The sequence below is a fragment of the Strix uralensis genome, chromosome 4 (assembly GCF_047716275.1).
Source record: "Strix uralensis isolate ZFMK-TIS-50842 chromosome 4, bStrUra1, whole genome shotgun sequence".
NCBI classification, from domain to species: Eukaryota; Metazoa; Chordata; class Aves; order Strigiformes; family Strigidae; genus Strix; species Strix uralensis.
Genome location: NC_133975.1, coordinates 127,043,468 through 127,068,359, shown reverse-complemented (window position 1 = coordinate 127,068,359; position 24,892 = coordinate 127,043,468). Strand labels below are relative to the sequence as shown.

The 24,892-nt window shown below is 41.7% G+C and overlaps 1 long non-coding RNA gene across 1 annotated transcript in view; it reads right to left on the bottom strand.

Annotated features, from left to right (window-relative positions):
- Window positions 1-23,500, bottom strand: part of LOC141943545 (uncharacterized) — a 28,145-nt gene extending 4,645 nt beyond the window's left edge. Inside the window, exon 1 of the long non-coding RNA XR_012628990.1 lies at window positions 23,290-23,500. This is a non-coding gene — a long non-coding RNA (uncharacterized LOC141943545). The remainder of the gene's footprint in view (window positions 1-23,289) is intronic.
- Between the last annotated feature and the right edge of the window lie 1,392 nt (window positions 23,501-24,892).

Sequence of the window (24,892 nt, the reverse complement as noted above, 5' to 3'; positions counted from 1 at the left end):
AGTGATGCCAGCATTTTATAGGTTTTAACTTTTTTTATGAACCCTGGACAATAAATGCTTTGTTCAAAATGTTTTCATAAACAAGATGGAATTTACATCAGTGACTACTTCTAATAGCACTGAACTGACTTCAGAACAAGGGAATTTTTTGAAAGTAGGCAGTAGGAATTATATAGGCTGGAATATTTTCATTTCATATGACTGAAAAGTGTATTTGCTTTTTTAAATGCAATTTAAAAAAAAAAAAAAAATATTCTCGCAACCCAGCCGGACTGTTCTGGGTAAAACCACAAAAACATAAAACCAGGTTATTTTTTTGGTATTCACATTCAGTGGGTAACAGCCTCCAAAAACACATTTGGGACATTATAATCAATTTCAAGTTTGACAGTGTCATTGAATTCAAGTGTATTGTACAAACCGAAGAGAAGCCTAGCTTTAATTGGGACACTGGCATACAAAATTACCATAACCTGTACACTTTAAAATCAAATAAAACAGCAAATTAGAATATTGGAGCTGTTAAAAAAAAAAAGAAACAATAACGTCTTTTGCTGATCATCCTAGCTTCCTTGATTACAAATTATATCCTTTCTCTGCAATTCTTAGACTTGGGCTTTCTGCTTTTCAAGATTTTATACTGAAGTTATGTTTGCATATGCAGATAGTGAATTTAAGTAATCTGCTCTTATCTTCAAGCATATAATTTTTCTTTACATCAAATTCTTAGGCATTATGTTTCCTGCTAAAAGTGGCTTTGGTTTGTTTTATTTTATTTAATTTTGTTCTGCTTTTTGTTGTAGAGAACTAAAATGCTGTTGTTGTTTTGTTTTCCCTGGGATTTTAGTGTATATCAGCTAAAACTGCCAAGAGTAGCAACGTCTGCAACGCACATATTTCTTACAAAGAAGCAGGTTAAATATTGCTCATTCTCAAGTAATATCTTCACCAGAAGAGGTTCCTTCTTGCCATGTACTGGCTGGTATGAATTATCTTAACTGCACTCCAACAAATAGTTTCTCTTAACAGACAGAAGCCTGATCTGTAGTAAACATCTGTCCACAGGTGAAAACTTGTATGCTTTGCTCACTCATTTATTATTATTTGTTAATATATGAAAGTCACAACCTATGCCTTTTCTTTTCTTGGTGTTTGCTAGTTACCATTTCTTAGCTATGATAAGAAAAAACCAGTCCTGTTTGTTTGTGCAGTATTGTGGAAATTAACAGCTTTGAGTCCATGGCCAGTTAGAAGACTTGTTCCTTGACATGTGGGCAAGGCTGGGACATCTTTAGATCAGGTCTTTTCTGACAGTGCAAAACACACTCTGGGCACATAACCTGATTTGTATTCTTAATAAGGAGAAGGAGGAGTGAATAATTGCAAGACAAGCAACAACAATAATAATTTAATATCATTGTCTTTGTTGGCACTGTGTTTGACCCAGCAAAGAATTCATACATGTAGGTCAGCAGTTTTCACAGTGCTCCCTCATGTGCTTATGTCTCATTGTAAATAAGGTTGTGCATCGCTACTGTCACGGGCAGCTTCACCTGGCTCCTGCACCAGACCTCTCTTCCAGCAGCCATCAGTCCCTGTACCTGCGGATCTGTCTGTCCCTGTGCCCTCAGGCACCCTGTCATGGGTCTGTTACTTCTCATGTGTGCATGGCTAGTCACCGTGAACGCACTGCTCCAGAACTCCTCCCATTTTTTAAATTAAACCCGTTTCTCAAAATGCCTGATTTTTTCCCCTCACAGCTTGTTCTCCCTCTCTTGCAGGTATCACAATTACTGGGATTCCTTTTCTTCCCTCAGAGCTCTCATGGCCGCCTGAGCAGTGCTGCTGCGAAGCCCTGCAGTCCCTTCTGATTCACTTCTTATATTTGAAATAGGGAATATTTAGAATAGTTGGAATATTTAAAATCGTGGGTCCCAGTTCAGCAAAGCACTTGATGACAGGAACACTATGCACATGCTTGGCATTCGTTTTGGCCTTTCAAGAGCACTTTTTCAGATAGGTAAGTTCACCTGACTTTAGTGTACTAAGAGAAATTTTTCACTTTGGAGTTATGGGCAAAAAGGCAGCAATTCAAACACTACTTTTTCTTCGGCAACATCACTGCTTCAGTTTCCATGTCTGCTTCTTTTTTATACCCATCCCAATCCACTGTCTCTATTATTTTGATGAGTTACTAAATTAATGCACCTTGCAGTGGGTTCTTTGGGTTTCCTAGGATATCCCAGAAGACTAGAGACTGATGAATAAATGTAGATCAACCAGCTAATTAAAGTCACTTCAGCTAGGCACTATTGTCAAGCATTCATTTTTGGTTTGGTTTCCTTAAAGCTCCCATGACTGAAAAATGGCCTAAATCAGATTTTTTTTAAAAAAGCCCTCACAGACAATGTTACAATGACAACAAAAGGACCACCTTTTCCGACTCAGCCACCATTTTCTGGTTACGAACATGAATTTTTGGCACTTCAAAGAACTATTTTCACTACTTCCCAAAATCAGCTGTGTTAAAGATCTCTGAATCCACAAGCAGATCTTTGTGTTCTGCTGATTGCATCAACTGGCTTGATGAGACAGAATTTGCCAATCCCTGTGCTAAAAATGTTGTGCAAATGATATGTACAAGCACAAAAATAGTTACTCAGTATCAGCAGCAGCCTGAAATGTTTCACTATTTCTCTTTGTTTCCCCCAGAGCTTTTTTCCTCAGCTTGAGTTACAAATGGAAGTGACCTAATGCTACATTAAAGAGGACTAAAAGCCTACCCATACTTAATGCTTCAAGGCCTATGGTTAAAAAGAAACAAACCATGGCAGATTAGTTGTCCAAAACTGCTGTCTGGAGGCTACACAGCAAAGAGCATCTGCTCTAACACTGCACCTTGGGTTCTGTTGTGAATTTCCTTAAGTGCAAATGCCAAGAGCATGAACAAGAACAACTAGGAACACACGAGCAGCAGAGCTGCCCAGCGTGAGGGGCTTGGCCGTGGCAGTTTAGACCAATCATCCCCACCACCCAAATCCTCGTGGGAAGTTTGGTGGAGGACTCATGTCCTTACAAGCAAGCAGTGCTAGAGGAAAACCATCCTGCAAGCATCAGCTGGCAAAGATAAGAATCTGAAAGTGTCTGCAAATAGTAGACTTCTATGCACGCACTGTGTTCCTTGAGGAAGCTGCCATGAGGTGTAAAGCACAGGTCATGGCACAGGCTCTTTCACAGTCTGTGTAGGCTTGACCATGAGCTCCATCAGGCCCACGGCACTCCCAATAGCAGCTCCAAATATGCTGGGGAAAACCATCAGCAAAAAATCAAGAGGTTCATCTTCTACAGAGATTTCTTAGCACATTCCAAAGACCTGGATTCATTCCATTGTCCTGCAAGAGCCCGCGGACTGAGTTACAACAACTGCTGGGCAGGGCTCTGGGGCATGGCAGGACTGCAGCAGGAATGCCGTGGCTGTCACTCTATCCGAGCAGGATACACGGCAATGGGGAGATGCGGGTGCAATGTCACGGAGGAGCCTGCCTCTCCCAGCCCTCCATCGCAGGAATGTAGTGTTACTTCACTTGAACCATTGCCAGTGAGACAGCGGGGGCACCCGGTAGCTCCACCTAGACGAACCAGCTTGTTGGCTCTGAAATGAACCATTGCCACAGTGGAAAAAGCAGCCGTTCTGCCTCAGAAAAAGTGATAAAGTAAGGAATAGCACCCACCCCTTCAGTGTTTCCCCTCTGCCCTGTGCTGGGAGTTGGACCCTCCCCACCAAGCCCTGAAATTCTAGTCTCCCTAAGTGTTTCTGTGGGATGAAGACAAAGGACTAGTCTGTGGAATGAAGATAAAGATTTTGCTGCTAAAGGGGTTTAACAGGCCTTATTATCTGCAGGATGCTATCAGAACCAGCTAGGCCTGTGTTTAAGCTATACTCCCGCCTTTGTTTTGCATTGGGTTTGGTAATGCCCCCTGGCTGCACTCTGTCACTGGGCTGCATACTTGTACTGTGATGAATGTAACTCAGACTTTGGAGCCAAAAGCAGGGGCTTGTAGCACAGCAGAGCTCAAGGAACAGCTACTCCCAAATAACCAATGTGTGAATAGTTTCCTTCCATTCAAGGCATGAACAAGATGTTTTGATTCAATGCCTTGGTATGTTAAGCTGCCCTTGTCGGCAGTTAGAGTACTTCATTAAAAGCCTTCAAATCATCTAATCTCAAAACCTTCCAAAACCAGAAAATATACGTGAGTTACAATTATCACTCTCCTCGCCCGGCTGGAGACCTGTTCATGAAGTTAGCTCCTACTTTTATCAAAAGGAACAGTACTCTGCTCTGCAAAGTACATCACAGTAGAGAAAAGTCTAGGGAACCGAGGATTCCTACAGACCATACTGATCTCTGTAGGGTTTTACAGAGCATTTTCTACAGGTTGACTAATATCAGGGAAGATGTGGAAGAGCACTGGCAACTAGGAACAGATATAAACACTACCATAAAAAGACAAACTCACAGCCCCCAGATGAAGAGGAGAGTGAATGGCTTTCCCATGAGTGTGTGTTTATTGATAAGCTCTGCCCACAGATTTAAAACTATTAAAAGCATGCCTGCTCACACTTCACAATAGAAGCAAAACCTTTAGTCAGAAAGGAGCTCTTTATTCTTATAGTGGCCCATCTTTCCTCTGATGGTAAAGATAAACTTAATAGAATCCATAGGACATTTCAGAGCATGAGAATAAATCACTCTGGTGGGGCTCTGCACAGACTTTCTCAGCTTGAGTCATATTTAAATATGAAAAGCACAGGGGACTTTAAAAAATATTATTATTATTATCATCATTATTATTATTATTATTATTCAGTTGTCACACTGAAATTTCCCAGATCCTGGGTTAATGAGTTTCATTCAGCTGTCACCACTTTTTGGTTACTTGGCCATATAGGAAATATAATTTGGCCAGATTCACATAACTATTCTGGTACAAGAATAAAACATTTACTAAAATATTTTATTAATCTGATATTTCACCTGTTTCACAGGAGTAACAAAGTGTTTGAAAATAACCTCTCCACCAAAGTTTATTGTAAGAACATGATTAGAACAATGTCCAAAAGAGACAGCAAAAGCAGGCAGCAGTGGTTGCTAGCTGAATTCATCTCCCTTGGTCCATTCCTCCTTTCACTAGCTAAAATACAGCTGCGAGTGGCAGGGTGAAGAAGGCAGCTGGAGAAATGCCCATGGCAGCCACCAGATGACCAGAGGTTCAGTGCTGTTTCCCCTACCCAACTGGCTCTGTCTCACTACAAGTTCTGCATTATTTCTGTAGTTTTAGTCCAACAATTGCCTGTAAGGTAAGTGTAATGTCCTGCCCCATGTCTGTGTTTTTGCTTGTCTTAAGCAGGAATTTTCCTCTCTCTCAAGTTTTACATGACAGAATGGGTTTCCAATGTGTGTTTTACTTTCCTGCGTGAATTCCCATGGTGTTCTGGTGTACAACTATTGTGATGATGGTGTGACATTAGGACCCTCTCTGATAATGATCCATTATGATTTTTTCCAGGATTGCAGGGCCTCTATTCTCACAAAGTCAGTAAGAGAAAGGAATCACTTTTTAGCAATTGTTGTTATGTATGTCCTAGCTCCTGGACTGAGCCAAAATTGCTTACCATCCTTTTGGATGGGGCAAAAGCAAATTAGAGAGTCATAGCCAAATAAAGCAATAAAGTCTGGTCTAATCCACTGTGATCCTCAACAGTTTTATCTCCTGGGACTCTCAACAATTATATCTCTTGGGATATACTGCTTTTACTTGCGATTGAGTCTCTACCAGTGCTGTAAATAGTTGCACGGATACCCAGCTAAAATCTCCCAGGGTGTCACTGCCCATCTGGATGGTCTGGATTTTAAGAAGGGCTTCAGGGGCATGTTCCAAGTGAAGTGCTCTCACTTGCTTACAGCTTCAGAAACGCTAGTAGCAACTACTCTGCAGTTATTCAGTTATCCAATATATTGATCAGGCATGTTGCAGCTTTTTTCCCTCTGAAAGAAATCCCTTCACCTATATAACAAACTAGTCTTGGAAAGTGAATGCAAAGCTGCCTTCGTCTCAGAGTGAGGGGCAGCTGATACCTCCTATCCTCCCTGTTAGATAGCTGTGAACTCAGCCCTTATCATGACTTGCCTAGAGGTGGAGGCAGGTGGGTGCCTACTGCAGATAAGGCCCATAAAGCTCACAAAAATTAACTTTCCCACATTCCTTCTCCTTGCTGATTCACCCTCCTAGGAATCCAGGCTTCTCTCAGAGCAGATTGCCTGTTCCACTGCCAAAGCACAGCCCTGCTCAGATTTAGAAATGAATCAAATGAATACATCTATTAAAAAATGATCATTCTGCCCATGTAGGCTTGATTGGCAGACTTGGAGACTCAATTTCTCTGGCCGCAGAGTCAGTATTGCTTGAGAAGCAGTGGCCATCACCCCTAGCTGTCTCTTAAGGGAGCCCAGTACTGACCCAGAGAGGTAGCAAGGGAAGCTGACTACTCTTTGTCCTCTCTCTGACACATTGAAGGAGGATACTAATTCTTGGTGCTTTTAGTAGAGAACACATTTATCCCCTAAGAATAGGTCTTAAGATAAGAATAAGAGCAGATGATCTACTAACATTACGCAAAAAGCCCAAAGCAACTGATATAGGCTTTATATAAATGGCACTTACCACTCCAAATTAGAAACAGACTTTTCAGCCCAAACTGCTCTTCAAAACCACTGCTTAAAAAATATCCTCATCAGAATCAATGCACAGTAAAAATTTTTGTATTTATATATAAATAGCAACTTATACACACATGTAGATATATATAGAGTTCACATTAAAGATCCTTATGGTCTAGGAAGTCTTTTATTTCTCTTTACTCCACTGATAAAAAGCAGTGCAAAATTAAGTGCCCAGATGCAGCAATATTAATGGAGTGATGTTACTTTGGCTGTCTCTCTGGTATGTTGGGCATAGCCCCTCTCGAAAAAGGAATGCAACAAAAACCTTGTAGTTTTTCCACAACCTTTTATGGGGGCTTTTATATAAATATCTGCCCTTGGAAACAGGTTTTCAGTTTGAGAGAAACTTGTTTGGATGTAAATCACCATAGAAGAAAATATCTTTTAAGCTTTCAAATTCCTTAATGTATATGTAACACAAGAGATATGGGATAAAGGTGACAGAAAATTATTATGGGAAAATATTTTACATCAAAGATAAAGTTAGCAGTTCCCTCACTGCGTTAAGATAAAAATCTTTTCTGTCAATAAACAGTGATGGTAGCAAAATAGTATTTGGCACAGCTCACTTTCTCTTGTTTTTGTGTGCTGTAGGAGAGTCCCTTTAAAATTACAGAGAATTTCTGGATGAGGACAGTGGGTTTACAAAAGCATAAAAGCTCATTTGCAGATAAATTAATCCACTGAGTCAGATAAATAAATTAATTAGTATAGTTCTGTTTACACCAATGTAATTCAAACCTGAATAAATGGACTATAAACTTGGTTTTCAGTCCAACAAAGGTCAGATTTCAAAAGAATTTAACAGGTGACCTACCGAATTCTTTTCAAAACTGTTGTCTCCGTATTTCAGTTCATTGGTTTTCACCTCTTTTTTGAATTTCTTTTCCTAGCAGATGTATACCTTTCCCCAGCATTTTCTAAACTTGCCATTTGATAACTGTCTTTTAAAAATTAAAACCGTGAACTTAATCTTTATTGTTTGAAATTAGAAATAATTAGATATGTTAGACTGAAAAGCATTGGAATTTTAATTGAGTGGTAAGTTATAGAAGGAAGAACTGAAGATGACAAACTTTCTTTGCATTATATTTTTGCAAAAAAATTTATTATTTTAATCTTTGTGTGTGGTTTTTAAAAGATTCAGTCCTCATTTTCTCTCTTCATGCCTTCTAGCCAGTGCCAAGGCACCCAAAAATAACAAACCAGCATGCTTGTCTAATAGATTAGAGGAAAACACAGTTTAGTTAAGGAAATAGATTTCAGTTTTATGTTTCACAGAGGTTAGTGTAAACAATACGTAGAAAACACTTTTTAAAGACTCATTACTGCAGTTCTGTATTTCTTTTTGATTAAAGACTCAAATAGTGAGAAAGTAACTACACTGCAGTTCATCCATATAGTAACTAGTGAATGAATTGAGATGGGTGGAGTTGTTTGAAAGGACTAAGAGGACTATTTCTTGGATTTGATTATCAACCCTAAGGCTGATTCATAACATTTCCAAACATTCAGAGCCTCTCTGTAATAAGAAAATAATGATATCTTATGGAAATGAGTAACTGTTTCTTTATCATAATGGTCTATTCACACACAGGTTATTTTTTTTTTAACTCAGTTAAAACAGGATGCATTCTTTTTGAAGGCACATGGTAACATTTTTCTCAATGAATAGCTGTGCTAGATTCAGACTAATGTATAAGGGAGAGTAAATTACATTTTGTCCTTTAGCTAGATCAAGTGCTCTACTGAAATCAACAGCCTTGTACCAACACAAAGCTAGGATAAAGAAAAGGAAGACCCCATGTCTTCAGTTACAGTCTTTGAGATCTACTGCAAGTAGGTGGATCTGATTCTTCCCTCAGGTGGCTTCTTCAGAGTCACTTAAATCTGTGCAACAGGAGGACAATCCAGTGGCTTGACCCTACTTTGCAGAATGGTAATTACCACCTTGATTTGTGGAGCTGTGGAGGGTTTGAGTGCAAGAGGACAGAATGGGAGGTACATGGAGATGCCCCTCAGCCCATCTGTAGGTTTTTCTCCACACCCTTGTAAAGACTATTTTAAAACCAGTGGTCCTTTACTATTTATGCTCTCTTGCACCCTGCCTCATCCAATGGCCCCAGCGAGGACTCTCTGCTTTCTGTCTGTGAGCCGCAGTTCATCACATGCAGCAGAGACACTATTGCTCACTCCTAAGGAAGGTGCGTTTGCATTCCTTGCCCCACCACTATACACAGCTTACAGTCAATAAAGCCTGAAAAGGAGAACGATTGCTACCATGACATTATCCTGTTGACTGTTTACAAGGCGGAATAATTTTCACTTTACCGTTAATGAACAAAAAGCTCCACCACCATCTCACTGTGACGTTTTTAAATACTGAAGTCCCAAAGTCCTCCATGAACTGATATGTCAATAACATTTTAGCAATGACTGAAATATTTGCTTTATATAGTGCTGTTGGGGTCAGTTTTGACAGCATTCTGCAACTACACTGAGAGCAGAATTTGTTTTTTCTTCATTGCAAATACTTTGAACACTACTTCATCACACTTTGAACACTCTTATGGGGGAGGTCTGTCCCCATTTGACCAAAGGGGTATAAAGGAAACAGAAAAGCACTGGGCTGATCTTTGAAGAAGACAAACAGTCAGAGCTCTCCCATTTTCAGAGAAATCAAGTGTTTGACATTTTTCAATGCAGGGCTTGATGCAACTGGGCACAGATGGGAAAAGGGCAAAGACAACCTACACATAGCCCAGTCCTACTTCAGGAGCTGCTAACTGAAAACCAGGTCCTTTTACACTTCTACAGCAGGTAAATCTACCATGGTAAGATTATCATCTTGAAGGGTTTTGAAAAGACACCAGGGCCAGGATCTCAAGTGCGTAGGATCCAGAACCAGCAACACTAAACAAAGTGCAGTGAACAAGGCCAGGGCTAAAACGTAGGATTTGTTGGGGCATGTTCTTCTGCTTATGGGTTTGGTTAGGGAAAAGAGGTCTTTGTTTTTGGAACACAGCTTGCCAATGCTTGGTGCTAGATCTTGTTCTTGATCCCTGGACTTTGAAGGCCCATTCTCAGAGGGCCTCTGCATACAAACTACATGTTGCTGCAGGATTATCCTCTGCAGCTGGAACCACTGGCCCAGTTAAAAACTTCCAGACTGGTAGGTACAAGAAGGATCTGAAGGTTTTGTTACTCCTAGCGCTTGGACACATGTGGCTATTACTTATACGTTACTCTGCACACCTTTGCAGCAGCGAAGGTCACAAACACTTCACATCTATATGTCTGAAGAGAGGGGTCTGAAAATGTATCTGAACAATTTCTAGGGAAGTTTAAGCTCTCCTTGCCGAGCAGTGCCAGCTCAGGGATACTGGAAAACACATTTTTCATGCATGTGTTTTTTATTAAATGCAGCTGTCAAAAAAGAGGAGGGCTCATGTTCCTGAAAAGGCGCAGTGAAGACAAATGCTTGGAATAAAGCATTAACAGGAATGTGTCTACTCTGCCTAGGCAAAAATCACCACTTCTGTAGAGCCTTCAGAGCAACCTTTAAACTAGCTGGCTCAGGGACTAGTAGCTGTCTAGCTGTGGGATTTCAGTGAATGCCATCAAACCTAACCAACTCCCCAGGGAAGTCAGTACTCGCTGCACAAGCCACTCCTCCCTGTCCCCAGAGCGGGTGGGTAGACACTGGCTCTGCACAAACTGCACCTTCCCAGTACACAACTGGAGACACACTATCTTTAACTAAGCCTCACTCTCCCTGCCATGCTGCAGATGTTCTCCGAGTGTGTTGGCAGTGAACTTAAACCATCTACCGCAATCTGATAAATGCTTACCTCTAATCATTTTGCTGCAGTAAAATTATGGAGGTGAAAACAGCAAAGGCAAAGTGAATGTTTATTTTCTTGATGATGATTTTCATCTTATTCAAGAGATACAGATTCAGATTTTGTCCTCTGATCTAAATGTGTATTCTGAAGGAGTTCAGCTGGATTTATACCAGGGCAATAGCAGAATTTGGCTTGTGATCTTCAGATGACAACATCATTTAACAGACTTGCTTATTCCTCTGTAATATATTCTCTGGGTTTTCTATGAAGATCCTATTCAACAAGGATAATAGTCGAACTACGATGCAGTTGTGTGGCAGCAGCGTACCACATAAATTAAGCTAACTCTGGGTAATATCACAAAAAAATATGTGTTTATAGCTTCATGCCAGTTTCTGACTAATGCTTTTGTTTGTTGCTATAGCAAATGACACATGAATCTGATAGCCAAAAGCATGTTTATGACTAACCTTAGCTCTCTGGGGATTGAAAATATGGAATTAAAAAAACCCAAAACCACAACACACAATGTGAGGAGAACATGATAGGAAACACCTATTTTGGCACGAGTTACTACGAACATTAAAAGAGAAGAACATCATGAGTGGAAAACATTAGGAAATGGGAACTGTGGGAATAACCGGCTTTAACCCACAATGATTCAAATACAGCTTTTATTTCACATTGCAAAGCTGTCTGTGCAGGACTAGAGTGCATTGCAGGAAGTCCTGGCTGTGTGTTAATGGATGGATTTAAGCGTCTGAAGTCTGGAGAAGCTTTGGATCACTCTTTAAAACATTCAGACCTCTTTACTCTAGATCCTTTTTACACTCTGTCTTGACACCTAGGACACTGTTATTCACTTGATTGATTTCTATTAAAATTCATACTTTGGTAGTTTCCAAGAGCCTGTCCCAAGACTGACACTCCATTAGCTGTACAAACACACAATGGAGAACAATGCTGGCCACAAAGAGCTTTCTGTCAAACTAACAGGGAGAGCTAGAGGAAGAGGAGAATGGACAGAGAGAGAGGGGAGGCAGAGGCAGAGAGGCGATGTGACTGCACCACCCACCACATCAGAGGTTGAACCCAGGTGTCTTGCACCCCAGTTCAGTTGACTGATTCAGGTTGCCAAATACGTTACTGTGGGAAGAAGAATACATTACGTGCCCTGCAGAGGAAAGAAAATAATACCGCTAAAGTGATTCCTAAACTAGGATAGTTTACAACAAAGCTACATTATGTCAGGCAAAATTTATACTAGTGTTGCCCTGTTATTCTGAATAATGTCTTTCTTTCATGGGTTAAAAAAAATTAAAGGGGAATATTGCTGTATAATGTATAGCTACAGATCAGTTTCTATCAATGTTTTCTATTGATATTAATTACTCTGGCTCTAGACTGCATATTACATCTTTATTCACAGATCTGTACTGTGCATAAAGGCATATAATTATCACAATTCATGTCAAGTTCTTCCACCATCTATCCCAACACTCAGCAGACAGTCTTGAGATCATATATAGCTTTGTGGACAGGTAGGTCTGGCCAAGCTGTAGTGCTCCAGGTATTTCCAAGGGGTTGTTCGTGAAAGACATCTTGACCCATCAGTAGGATAAACAGGCAGTGTCATAAATGGAAGTTTACAAAAATCTGTAGGACTCTCATGATACCTGCTGGTCATTTAGTGCCACGGGATCAAATCGTGAAGTATTGAGATTTCATTCTGTGCCTACTCAAGCAAAACATCCATTGACCTCAATGAAACCGATATATGTCATGCTACATCACCCTCATCTTGTAATTCAGACTGTGGTATGGGCTGAGATCAGCTTTGATTCCATCTTGTAAAATCCAGCACAACACACAGCACCGCACACAGTAATCATGTCTGCATCCTTGTAAGAGTAAATACTTTAAAAAAAAATGCAAGCACTTTGTAGATTAACCATGAATTCAGTTAATGTATACAGCAAGTAGCATTAAGACATCAGTGTTGTTTAAAGTGAAAAACAAAGGCAAATAAGACACAGGCAGAAGTTTTCCAGCTATAGCCTAAATATCACTCTGGACAACAGAGCAATTGCTGGTGACATGCAGAAGGCCATATATGACTGTCTTTGCTTTCACACGCTTTTTTAGTTCTTCACATTTGGCAGAAAATGCATCTTACAGAAAAGAAAAAAAAAAAAAAATGCCAGGCTTCTTTCCTTCACATACAGACACCATTTCAAAATAACTCCCTCATTCCATGTCACTTACCCCCAAAGCAACTGGACTTCCCTGGGAAGGGTGTAGTAAATGAAATAAGAAAAAGTGAATAAATAAATGAATAAGTATAGGTGAAAGGGGATGCCAACCCAACTCCTGCTCTGAATGACGTTCTGATCTGTAGTAGCAGAAGGCACTGGTTACTCATGCTTATGGATACGTATTTATGCAGGCACAGTGCTACTTAATGAGTGTCTTTCCCTTTGGGCTCTCAGAGGGCATAGCTACCCCTTGCACCCTCTGAGGTATTGATCACCCAGACAGCATTGCCTGGTGCATATGAATATGCCAGCTTGGCAACTGCAGCATGTGGTCACGGTCACCAAGAAAGCCCCTGCACCTGCCTAGAGAACCATGTAAAAGTAGGCAAGCTCTCCCTGCCTCACAGAAAGTAAGGTAGCAAAGCAAAAAAATTACTTGCTCAAAGTCACAGAGCAAGTTGGCAGCAGAACCAGCAATAAATACAACCCAGATGTCCTGGATTCCACCTTCTCCCTGCACCACGCTGCCTCTCTTAGCTCGATGCTGGAAGGAAATGTTTTGCATTTACTCATCCCTCCTTTTCCTTTGTCAATAGAAATTAAAGCAGGCATCTGACTGCCTAAGCCTTGAATACTCCAGTGGTTTCCAAGGCTGGCAGTGAAGTCAGCCAACATTTCTATTGAATCCAGCCCTAATGGACAACTAAAAGTGATTTCTTTGCCAACTTAGCTTATCAATGCAAAACTCATCTAAGCACATATTGTTTTTATATAGATAAGCATTGTAAATATATATGTATTTCATGACTTTTCAAAGAACCACTAATTACAAAAATACTATTTTTGCAACTGCATTGGTTTTGGCTGGGAGAGAGTTAATTTTCTTCATAGTAGCTGTATGGGCTGTGTTTTGGATTTGTGCTGGGAACAGTGTTGATAATACAGAGATGTTTTCATTATTGCTGAGCAGCACTTACACAGAGTCAAGGCCTTTTCCACTTCTCACCCCACCCCACCAGTGAGTAGCCTGGGGGTGCACAAGAAACTGGGAGGGGACACAGCCAGGACAGCTGACCCCAACTGAGCAAAGGGATGTCCCAGACCGTATGACGTCATGCTCAGCGTATAAAGCTGGAGGAAGAAGAACGAAGTGGGCAACATTCAGAGTGATGGTGTTTGTCTTCCCAAGTAACCGTTACACGTGATGGAGCCCTGCTTTCCTGGAGATGGCTGGGCGTCTGCCTGCCCATGGGAAGTGGTGAATGAATTCCTTGGTCTGCTTTGTTTGCACACGCAGCTTTTGCTTTACCTATTAAACTATCTCAACCCACAAGTTTTCTCACTTTTATCCTTCTGATTCTCTTCCCCATCCCACCAGGCAGGACTGAGTGAGCAGCTGTGTGGTGCTGAGGTTAAACCACAACAATAACTCAGCTGAGCAGTGAATAGACTGATCTACTACTATTAAAAAAAAAAAAAATACTGCATCATGACTTTTGTAAGTATAGATTTAAAACAAGCCTCTATACCTTTTTACTTTGTTGAAAGGTAGGAAGGTCTGTCAGGATGGTTCTTGCATTAAACCCACTCAGGTCTGCTTAAAGACTGATGGCTAATTAGCATTAATTTTCCAATAATTTATTCTGTGAACAAAATGTCCATATATTTAAAATTTGCTTATGAAGCTATCTATGGTGTCTGTGTGGAGGACCAATTCCATGTATTTTCCAAAAGCATTGTAAATCTCATTTTCAGGGAATACGTCATGTCCTGTCAGCAAAATATCCTTACTGCTGTCAGCCCAAGGTGAGTCCATGTCTCTGAGCAGTTGAGAATGCTCTTACTTGCCTTTTTTTTCACCCTTGAGATAAATTTTTCCTGCCTATCATCATAAAAGTCCAGCTGGGAGTGTAGGTGTTGTGCTGCTGTTGCTATAACACCAGTGCCAATGTGTTGCTTTGGCTACCAAAGGGTACTTCAGGGGAGCTGGACAGAAGTTAAAAAGAAAAGCAGCATTGAACATTGTATCCTTCTGTCCCCCAAACACCCAAGGGACATGACAGTGGGCACAAAAACTTTAGCAGCTGCAGGTTGCCTAAAATACTTAACTCCTCTTTGCAGAACTCCCTCATTTTTCTTGACGCATGCAGGACTTTGCAGTCAGGTCTCCAAGCAGAGGTCTCTGCCCCTCCGCAGGACAGCAGCAGGAGATCCCATACACAGCAAGACCACAGTGCTCGTGCTCAGCCATACTATGTGCCTCCACCATGAGCACTTTGCGCTAACCCACGTGCTGGATAACTGCATCCACAGCTTTGCTCCAGCCGACAGGGATTTATTATGACTGAGAATTTCTGAGATCTTCTAGACAATGAAACAAACCAAAACACAGCCCCAAAAAAGCCTTCCTTCATTCTCTGTAAAACTGTTTCCACTATTTCCTCATTACTGACACCTCCGTTTTGCTCGATTTGCTTGACACAAAGTTTGTAAGTCCTCTGAGGCACATCTGGGTAGGTGGCTATATGTCACTTAACACAGTGGGGACCTTAACCTGCCATCAGACTGTAGCAGCAATAAAAGACAAGAATAAGTTTTCACAAATATGGCTGGGTTGTGGAATTTTTGTGCAACAATAGTAGGTTTGACAGATTTGAGTCTGCCTTCACGTCAGACACATTGCCTTCTGCAAAGTCTCTGCAAAGCAGGAAACTCTCACTCCTTCTCAGAGCTATCACAGCCAGGTCAAGGACATTGCTTCTTGCTGCAATTTGTCAATGCCAACTTATCAAGTCCCAGGTTCCTTCCCCTGCGCACGCAGGCTCTGACTGGCCTCGCACATAGTTCCAAGTGTGTCCAAGTGCCAAAATCTTATCGCAGTCCATCTCTGTCTCCTTGCAAGAACAGAGTTAGTGGAGGAGTTAGCGTGGTCTGTTTGTGCTGGTGTGACAGCCAGCTCCTGTTTTGGATTAGAGGATGATGGTTTTCTCTCCCTCTCCATCTCTTATCAGGCATTTGAAAGGATTTGTGGGAAGGAGAATATGCTCATAGTTTTTTATACTTCTTTTGCCCTCTGGTGCAAATGGAAGCCCCAGGCCCAGGCTCACGGGCTGTATCCATGTGTGCTGCCCAGGGGCCTAACTTTTGTCAGCCCAGGCCATGAAATAACAGTGTGACAATGGAGAGGTGTTCATGCATACCCAAATTTACCTGCAGTTCCCCACACAGAGGACTGCTGGCAGAAGATCAGTTTTCAATGCATGTCACAACTTGGGAAAGCATTGCAAAAGCGCTGCTTCCCTATCACATGGCAGGATGGAGATCTGCTGACTCCAATCCCCATTTTTCAAAGTAGGGCAGAGACTGAACGTGAACCAGCAATGAGCCCCAGACTCATTGTGCAAATAAATTAAAACACAGCTGAGAATGGTGGGGGCAGTGGTCAGCAGAAACACCCCAAAAATCCTGACCGCTGCGAGGAGGGCTGCATGTCTCGCTGCTTGTGTGCCAATACAGCTCCACAGCACCTGGACCTGATGCAACAACTACAAGGTGTTGCCCCTGGGTTGGAAATGCTGTGGTTGTCCACAGGGGCAAGGAAGGGGTTTTGCTGAGTGGGGTCGTCTCACCCACACTGGTTTTCACTGGTTTATGGCTGGACATGTTTGTGTGCGTGGCCCTGTTGTTTGCTCTCTCAGTGCCCTTGAGAAATAATCCACAATCATTGGGTTTTCTTTCCCTCACAGTTGCTTCTGTTCCTGATCCGGGGTCATCTTTGACTCCATCACTGCATCACAAGGGTTTGCAGGCACCTTTAGGCAGCCTTGCTGTGGCAGTGGGCTGTGGCAGTGGGGCATGCTGTGGGCTCCCCAGCTCCCAAATGTGTCTTTTTGTCAGGTTATCTTCTTTCAACGCTGCCTCTGCTGGGCAGACTGACCCCAGAGATACCAGCCTGCAAAGGACTTAAGGATGGGCCTGTCACAAGCTTCCTTCACGGGTGCTCTATGAATTTAAATTTTTATTCAGAAAAAAACTCTAGAAACTGAAAAGAGGAAATCAAATTTTTTCCACAGGTTTTCTTACCCAAGCCTTGCCATCAGCTATGGTCTACATCCAACAAGTTAATCCAACTCAGCCACTTCAACTCCTGCGTTTCAGAGTACCTTGCATCCCTCAGTGATGCATGCCCTGAACACCCCTGCCAGCATCATGCTGCTGGGCTGAGCACCATTTGCCTGCATGCAAACACCCCACCTGCTGAACCATCGACCCAGCTGCCCTGCCCTCTACCCCATGTGTCCACATCCCTGCCCACGGTCCCAGTCCTGCTGTGCTCAGCAGCAGCAGAAGGGCAACGATGGTCCAGGTCTCCAGGAGGAGCCCCATGGACTAGGGCTGGCCACATGGTTGGGATGTGAGCAGTTCTGCAGGACTGGGACTGTTTATCCACAGTAGCAAAGCAGAAAAAGGGAGAAAGGGAGAGAAGGAGAGGGAAGCACGGGGCAGAGCTCCTAGGAAAATGTGCTGTGGACAGTTTGCTTGGGCTCCTCAGAGACTCCTGACAGCTGCTCTGATCTCCTCACCATGAGACCCAGGGATGATTTGTTGACACATGCACCAAGCACCCTGTTTTCCTGCTAAGAAACAAGCTGGTATATTTAGGAGAGATTATGTTCATTCTTGAGCTTATCTGCAAGTGCTAGGCTTATTCTCTAGGCTTTAAGGTTTCTTTAGAATAAATAAGGTTTATATATTTGGTTGGTGAAGCATGCAATGTATACATTATAATTATGTAATTAATGCCCTAATCTCTGTGATGAGCTTTCCTGGCATAACCCAGTACATTTATTCAAAAGCTTCTTTTTAATCTCTGAAAAAGGATAATTTTTAAAAGAAAAATATGATTTCTCTGCTATCTCTGTTCAAACCATTTCATTCACAGATTCCTCTTAGACTGACTGAAGAAGTTCTTAAATCCACTATGGACATATAATCCAAATATAGATGTAAGATCACAGTGCCATTACTAAATGTATTCCTTTCATAACAGTTCTGTGGGGGTCTTGCCTCCATCCAGCTCTGTAAATCCCTGAAATTCCCCTTATAAATACCTGTGTGTGAAATAACTTTCAAAACTCTGTTTTACACCACTTAGTCGATAATTTTCTAGTCCAACACATGCCCCAAAACAAGAGAGTGATATGATAGCAGAGCCTAAGAACATATTACCCTTCACAACCACTCTAGCACTGTCTGTTCATGGAAAGCCTGATTAATGTCAGCATCACAACTGCACACATCATTACCTTTGTAGCCATCCATCATCATGATTACAAATGCCGCATGTAATCACTCTCATGTGAAAATGCCCAGTTTGCCTCAAAATGGGATCTGACAAACTGGTTACTTTAATTAGGCACTGAGATGTCTGAGCTATTCATTGCGCAATTTTTTTTTTTTTCTCATAATCAAGCCCATTATGTGAAAAAGTCAATCTTAAGGAGTATGAGAACACAGTTCATATGAAAATCAATGCAACCTTTCACTAAAGCATAAATCAGATCAACTCTGACATATATGAAAATATTTGGGGAATGCTTAATGACATATTTGTGTTCTTGTAAATTATTTGCTTTCAGCTGATTTTAGAAGCAGGGATAGGGAAAGCTCAGTTCACACCAGGAAGTATCAGCAATCGAAACCACCAGCTTTCTCATGATAGTTTCACAGTTCTCCAGCTCTTATGCCTTCCAATAAAGCCACACACATTTCAAACAAAAAGACAAACCCAAACTTTTGATGCTTATCTGATCTGAGGGAGAGCTGCTAACCTCTTTGAGGTTCACCAAAACATGAGTTCTAACTATTTTTCAAAGTAATGATGCCTAATCCCACTTAGACATTTTTCCCCTTCAGAATATAATGCAAACAGTTAAAGCAGTTCTTGTTGTGTAGAAAAGTGATTTTCCTATTCTCTACCAAACTAATTTTTGCTCCTGCATGCATGTCCTTTGAGTTTCTTCTTCATGTTAAAATTTCCATTTTGGAATTCACTTCTGCAAGTAATTTTGCTAAGGCTGGTTCTTGGGATTAAAATGAGAATGACATGAGGCAAGGAAAAGCAAAATTCCTGCAGGTACTTATTTTGAGGGAAAAGTAGAGTGTTGTGCCTGGCTGAGCGTCAAAGGACTGGGTGCTGGGGTAAGCCACACAGCAAGAAAATGAAGAGGTGACCTGTGGAAAGCTGAATGACATTAGCTTTCTAGGGCTGGTATGGAGTATGGGATACTTAGGAAAAATAGGGATGGTTGGACTAATAAAATATGTGAGCTTTAAGGACTCACTGCAAGGTGGAAGATTTTCTATCTAGAGTAGTTTACTAGAGTATTTTATTAGAGTATTTAGCTAAGACTTGTAGAAATGGGAATACATATGTGCAGACTGAAACCTTCGCTTTTCAGTGCTGGTTGACTGAGACCACAAACACACTGTTCTTCAAGGGGGAGAGCTGAGAGGTCAGTGGGCAGGTAGAAAGGTATTTAAAATCAGATGGCTGCATGGATAACAGCTGCTCCCCTGACTCTGCGATTGTCAGGCACAGCCCACTGCTATCAAAATCAAGTGGTGTTTGTTCTCTTAACTACAGAGAAGAAATAACATTTGCCCAACAGTGAAGAACAGTTACTATGTCTTTGGAGTCTCGAGCATTTATCAACAGGCTTAGAAATCATATAAACCTTATCTGCTTGTTTGTGTTTTTGAAAAACAGATAACTTTGCCCTCTGAAGACACTGCTATCTTTATTGGGCAGATGAAGTAGGCTTAGTGGCTGCTCTTCTTTAGGCATTCACATTCCTGCTCCATGGAATTTCACTGGGATTTGGGCTGTTACCATGGCCTGGGACTCCTTGCAGAGCTGCCATCCCTGGGAGAAGATGGGTACCCTATCAGTTACCTTGGCTTATTTATTACTTGCATGCCACAATAACTTTAACACATTTTGACTGCCTGCAGCCACTCTAGACTACACGTTTGTTTGGATTTGGATGGTGAACCCATGGTTTCCCCTTCTCTGATAGAAAACTGAAGACCCATTCTCTGCAATAAGTCAGCAGTTACTTCCATATATTTGGCTACCTATAGCCTCCTTTCAGGAAGTAAAAATGTTGGTAGGAAGTATTTAGTATGTGAAAGGTCCTCTTCTAGCTTGAAGTTTTGTTTTCCAATATAAAATAATGAATTCTAGCCTTGACCTTAAGATCTGGAGTGAGATGAGCAAATGTGGATTTAGAAAGTTTCCCTAGGTGCAACTGTAACCCTCCCGCACTGGGGCTAGGCACAGAGACAGGTCATCCAAAGGATCTTTCTTGCCACAAGAGCACTGTCCTGATTCCTGTTGAATATGGAGACATGGCAAACTAGTCTTGGTAGGTTTTAATCTTAGCTGTGTCAGGAGCTCAATCCACTACTTCACTCGGTGCTGCTCCCCCACTTGGCTTTGGAGGGAAAAGCCTGCTAGGCAGATTGGAAGTTACAGCTAAGGGAAGCAGGAAAGGCAGTAGTTGTTAGATGATGTGGTCAGGAAAACAGTTTTTTAGCACACTAGGGCTCAGGGACATGGCAAACTGTCTGAAAGCAAAAGCTTGCCCTTGCTCGATCTGCCTGTGCTGGTGCAGAGGGCCAGGTCCCCTCCTCGCTCAGAGCAGGGCTAATGTTGAAACCTTTTGCAGCCTTACTGGTTTGGATTGAACCTGCAACATGGAGCTCAGAAACACAGTGAGATGTTTTTCCAGAGGTGGAAACCCTGATTTTTCCAGTGCATATTTTGCTGCTCCCTGATGTGGGGGACATTCTGAAATGCAAAAATAGCTAGATTCAAAAAATGGATTAAATCTATTTACTCAAATATTTACTCTTAATATAAGACAATAATTTTCACACCTTTCACATACACTTCCTTATATTCTGATTATTTAGGTCTCCTGATGTGAGGAATCCTGGAAAAAATCTTACTTAAATCCCTCAGCGTTTTACACTTGCGTAGGATGAACTGACTTCTTTGCCCTAGTAGAAAACATGAGGAAAAAAAATAACCAACCCAAAGCTCCATGGTTCCTTAGAGGCCCAAACCAAGGGAATATACATTCCTGTGGCTTCCTACAAGACATGACACTTCAGTAAGATCGTGATGCTGTACGTCCCACTCCCTCCACTTGCAGTGACAACATTAAGTAAAGTTCCTGGGCAGTTCCTGGAGCGGCTTCCCAGAGGAGGCTGCCTCCGAGCACGGGGCTGAACCCACTGAAGTCAACAGGAGGTTAACTCAGATCATAGCTATTCCCCCGACCATGTATTACAGACTGTTGGATTTTGTTTCAGTGATGAGCTTCAAGTACAGCCAAAAGTGAATAGAGGCACGTTGACCTCATAGTTGTGAATACAGTCTGAGCGTCCAAGACAATTAAAAGCAGAAAATACGTGCCATCTCCAAACCCCTGGCAAATCAGTGCTAGAAATTACTGCTGCCCCATCCGCCTGAAAAGATGTTAACACCCGCTCTAGAGGAGGTTGGAAGGCAGCCATCCTCGATGGATTGCTTACGAGCACTGACTAGAGTCAAACTGACTTCAGTCGGAGATTTACACAAGCTTCGTAATCTAATAGTAGAGTTTACTTTATGAGACTGCCACACCAAAGATAGTAAAATGCAATTTTAGCTAACAAATCTACATGCTTCCACAGAAAAGCTATAGCCATCATGGAACATGTCAGCACTGCGGAGTGCCTGGCGCAGATTTATGGTTTTCAGTTTATTGCTGAAGAGTTATTGTTAACTCCATTGTTATAGAGTTACTGCAATTAAAAGTTCCAGTCACACTTATCATTTTTAAACATAGCTAATAAAACCCAATAAATTCTGAGATGTTATATGTTTTCCTGTGCTGTTAAACGTCTGAAACTTTTTCATGCTAGATTTTTGACCTATGTTAGGGTAGATTTTGGAAGTAAATTGGCTGTTGTAAGCTGCTTTCCCTCTAATTTGCTTGGATCTGCAAAAGTTTTTCTTTATTATAGTAAGAGATATAGCAAGGCAATACTTAGAAGTTTCTCCTTGTGCATGCAACAGGTGATCATAAACTAAGTACTGTATCTCTTAAGAGTCACCTTCCAACTTCCTGTGTTTCTTGTTTCATAAATTATGAAGAAGACTGGTTATTTTGTTGTAGAGGAGTAGACTTTTGGTATTTTCTCTCATGTGAGTAATGTTTTTTCTCTTTTCTATGAAAGCTTTAAGAACATGTTCTTTTCATTCTCTCTCTACAGGTGGCTACAGATACAAATCCTACTTCTGATCATCTGTATACGTGTAGTCAGAAACATGTTAAGGTACATGGATGGGGCAAAGAACCTAGACAAGTGGACAGAATAATTTTACCCAGCATATTTCCTAGTACTTTTTAAACTAGCCTCAGCAGCCTTGCAGTGAACACATACAGGCTCCCACTTCTACTGACAAGGTTACGGGTTTGTTTTTTAAATGCCTCAAAGTTAATCATAGTCTCTAATACCACTAACATACAGAGAGTCTAGTGCCAAGTCAGTATATTATGATATATATATATATAATGAAAATGGTATCTATTGAGATATAATATCAACATGAATAGAATTCCTCTTGTAGAAGCACAGATACTATAAAAATCCAAACATATCTATGCAGAAAACAAATAACAGAAAACTCATATTCATCAGAAACCAACTTCACTGTAAGTAAATTGCAGTTTGCACCTTGCAATGCATTGCAACAGCTGGGACTGGCTCTTTGCACTGCAAAAGAGTTTCACTATCTTTGAGATCCTAAAATGGGTTAAGTATACAGACAGAGGAAGTAAGAAAAACAACGTGCATGATCTGGAATAGAGATTACTGAATGGAGGGGTGTGTATAGGACTGAGAACCAACATCCCTCTGAAAGCTTTGGGAGGCTTAGTGCACAAGCCTGAAACCCGTGCATTAAGAATGTGGATCAGAAACTTTTTAGCAGGCTGAACACATTAGTTCATCCCTGATTTCACTTCTTGCCATACACAAGAAAGAGACAAAGCTTTACGCCAGGTGGGATGCACCTTGGCTGAAGTTCTGGCCATACTTTTTCCTGGTGGTATCACTTAATGCACAGCATCTTCAGGTTTCGCTTATCAAGTACAACAGCTGGGAACATTACATCTTTATAATCAGAACGTCCTGTTTCTGTATCGAAGGACACAAAATACACACGCCCACATCTCTTTGCAATTTTAAAAGCCCGTCATCGACTGCAAACTCGTGCAATCTGCATCAGAGATTAAAAAGAAAGAAAGAGAGAGAGGGGAGGGGATTTGTTTTTTAAAAATAAAAACTTACCAAAAATAACTGAAGTTCTCTAAAGTTGCCCTGAAGTTGAAATAGCCCAGAACACCAGTGCAGAGCCTGCCTTAAACTCTTTCTCTTTCTCACTCCCCCTCTCTCTCCAGCAATTGGAAGGAGGGCTGTGCAGAAATTCAGCAAACAATTTTCCTTCTATGTCGACCGGGGCGTTCCTCTACGGGCAGAAAAGGGATGGCTAAGCCTGGGTGAGGCTTGTTGCTATCCCCAAGCCAAAGAGCGCTGTCGCAGATTACACAGCCTGTGAAATCCAATCCCTTTTTCTACTAAGGCAACAGCTGTACGGCTTCAGCTGAGGCGGGAGCAGCGGATAGACCCTGGACTTGTTGCTGGTCAGGCTTTCCATGCTGTGGGACGGGGAGAAACGGGGGTACACGGGTTTCCGTAAGCTCCCGTGTCTTCTCCCTGCTCACTGCCTGCAGCTACAGGCACGAGCGTACACAGGGTGGAGATACAGGGCAATTTCCTCGGGACTGAAAGTATATGGGATGTGGGCGCCCGCGCAAAACAAACATCTCTTTTCCTGAAATTCATTCCCAGCCTTGTTTCAGGACATAAGTGGGTAATTAACGTTATATGTATTAGTAAATTCTCATGCAAGCATGCACACACACAGGATGCAGTCTGTCACAACAGCGTGGTTCAGGAGGGTTTCAAGGCTGTTCTAGTGTCCTCTGTAAGTTCATTTTTCTTTATAATTTTTAGTCAGATGTTTAATTCCTTCTGGGGAAAAAAAAAAACCCTGAACGCTCTGCTGGCAGACCTTGCACCAAATGAAGCGTTATCATGACTCGCAGCATGGGAGTGCCAGTGTGCTTAGTGCTGCCTTTGCATCGTGTCCTGATACCAACACATGAAGAAAGCCGCTTAGTGCCAGAAGAGAAGGATTTATTAAAATTCCCAGCCCCTCCTCTCACCTGTTTCTATTTCCCCACCCCCTGTAAGGAAAAGAAATCTGTAATACAGCTGATTCCTCCCTCTCTGAGGAATTCCACGGATCCTCTAATTCCTACTCCCTGAAGCTTTAAAAAAATCACAGCAACAGATTTCAGTCCAGGCTTCCTTGTTTCACAGAAGTATTTGGCTGCTCCTTTGCATGCTGTCAAATAGGTGTGAGGTGAGAGAGGGTGCAAAATGCAAACACCACATAAACAGCCCTGGGAGTGTCCTGCAAGAACTCCGACTGCTTTGCCAACAGCCAGAGCAGGATGTGAACAGGTAAAAAAACATGCCAGCCAAAGGAAGATCCCTGTGTTTACAGAGCAGCCTCGTTTCATGTCAGGGCAAATGTTGTGCTGGGGATTTTTATGCTGTTGGCTCTGAATATGTTTCAGGATGTGAAATTCTGTAGATGTTGGATTTCTGGACCCAAGTTTAGAATGGGCGCACGTAGTGTCTACACAGGGCATGTGGGAATCTGACAGGGAAAACTGAGTGTACAGCTCTGCTTCCATCCTGTGTGGATACTTAACATGGGCATTTTGTGAAAGCTGGGTCTTAACAGAACTACAGTATTTATATTAAAGACAATTCTGTAATGATTTTTATGTAACTAAGTATACTATTATATCCAGTTATACAT